Source organism: Misgurnus anguillicaudatus, chromosome 11 (assembly GCF_027580225.2).
Source record: "Misgurnus anguillicaudatus chromosome 11, ASM2758022v2, whole genome shotgun sequence".
Classification (NCBI taxonomy): Eukaryota; Metazoa; Chordata; class Actinopteri; order Cypriniformes; family Cobitidae; genus Misgurnus; species Misgurnus anguillicaudatus.
The window spans coordinates 19,366,738-19,369,224 of NC_073347.2; positions in this window are offsets into that span (position 1 = coordinate 19,366,738).

Below are 2,487 nucleotides of genomic sequence, written 5' to 3' on the forward strand. Positions count from 1 at the left end.
CAATAAATGTGTCCAAGACCAATTTTCTCATCCTCCGCAACAATTTTCAATCATTGTTTAAGCCCTCAAGGAACTAAAATTTTCAAAAAAAAAAATGTTGGAAGGGACATAATTGACTGTGACACTTAAGATGGCTACCAGGTAAGCAGTTCTTATTTTTTTCTCTCCAGATAAAAGTTGAAATTTTGTTTGTCGTAGTACCTAGACAACTCTTTAGTTCTCATTACCGAAACATGAGTTGTAAATGCATATATTTAATGTAATATCATGTTGCGGTAATGATCATTTTTTATAATGATAATCTAAAAAATGTAAATAATTTTATAGGAAATATTTTTTAAATCCTCTAAAAATAATGCTTATAGTAAGTTCAGACTTTAATCTTATATGTGCAAAAAAAATGGCTTTTTAAAAATTCTGATGCTGGACACCTTCTAAATCTGGATTTCGTGAGAATCACCCATAAGGGATAGAAAGTTATATGGTTGAGTATTTACATTTGCTAGTGCACCTTGAGTGCATGCACATCACAATGGTGATTATTTTCTAAAATTACAAAATAAAGATTGTTGCAAAATAATGCAAGATCACTTGACTACAGAAAGTGTTGGATATGGTGGCATAGCTGTTTTCTTAAAAGCTGCTGTTTTGAAATGTGTTGTAATCCAGGTATGTTATTTGTATACAATAATAGATAAGCAGTTAAAGGAAAATGTCGTTTATATTGTGAGAAGTGCTACAAAAATGGATTTCAATGGTTGCCATATACTTTTAAGTGTGTATGTGCTTTTGGTGAATAATCGGCATACTATAATTAAAAAGGTAATGCAGATGTTATATTACACACTATAATAGTGTGCTGTCAACACATGTAAATTTGTTGTAAATTGATTTTTGCATCCTTGAGTATCGCAGGCGTAATAAAAAGTGTGTGCGTATTCAGATTAGTAAATTCCTCCAAAGGAAAAAATGAGGAGTTTAATGAGATCTGGAACTACAGACAAATGCATAACGTTGTGTTTTTACTGTGGGAAACGTAGAGCTTCCAGTCTATTTATTATTATGTGACAAGAGGGTCTTTACGATGTGTTGTTATATCAGATATTTCATGGCAAGTCAAGCCCTTTAATAATATTTGCATATTATAATGCTCTCATGTTTGAAACATAAATCTGCTGCATAAAACAATTTGAATAAAAAAAGAAGATAAAAATTTTATTTTTTCCTTTCACCTGATTTACTTTATATAGTGACTTTTAAAAAAAACATTTATATAAAATGTAAGAAATTGTATAAAAAAATTGCGCTCATGTTGGCACATTCAGGAAAAAAACTGAATCTGAAACTGTTTATGTTATTAGCAAACACTTTCACAAACAACTCTACTAATTTGTTCTTCAGCTATTTATTAAAGTATGTTATCATGTGTCAGACAGACAGAAAAAGCACCATATTGTAAGTCACTTTATTTGATGTCTACAAGTACATGTTTTCTCTCTTTTTATATTGTTCATGCAGGAGTACACATGGTCTGAAAGATAACCATCCTTTTAGGCTAAATATTAATAAACTTGTACATCAGTACTGCCACTCTCTAAGCTAAACTACATTTTCTTACAGTAACCTGTAAGGACCTTTCCATTCAACATCTGAAAGTTCATCTGGTTTAAATATAATCATTTTTAAAGAAATTGCTCACTTTGTCCATTTCTAAAGTTTCAATGATAACCGTCTGCATACTGCAGTACCTCTATATATATACTTGTACAGTATTGTGTTAAATACTATTTTGAATACCAAAAGCATGCCAAATATAAAAAATGTTTTATCTATCAGTTATAATTTACAAATGCATTAGATTTTGTCCTCTGGTATTAAAAAAACAACAGAATTACTACATAATTTTTTATATTAAAATAGGTGATATTACTTAAAAATCAGCATTATTTCGGACTCAGGGCACAGATCTAAAGAATGCCTTCAGTGAAGGCTTGATCTGTGTCTTATCTGAGGATAAAGAAAACATCAGAAAGGCTGTATTGTGTAGGAAAACGTCTACATAATATGAGCTGACAATGGGATAAAAAAAAGTTTGTGACAAGCACCACACACTTTTGCATGACATTATTATAATATCATGATTTTAAATAAAAAAACTTTTTTGCAAAAACAATGAAAGTATGAAAAGCTCTATTTCCAAATAGTAGTTTACATTTATTTCCAAACATCTAGATGTGAATAGTTATATAGGGAGGAAAAAGACTTTAACAAACAAACATCTTTAGTGATATCATTTAACTCAGATCATTGCCTAAATATTCAAGGCACTTTGGGGTGACTGTGATAAACTGTGATAAGGGATTGATGAGAGTGTACATTTGAAACTGTTCTTTCTTCTTGGCATACATTTTCTTTATTTTTTGTAAATTTTAAGGATCCTTTTCAGGGACGGTCATTAAAAATGCCAATTTTGTATGCAAACGTATA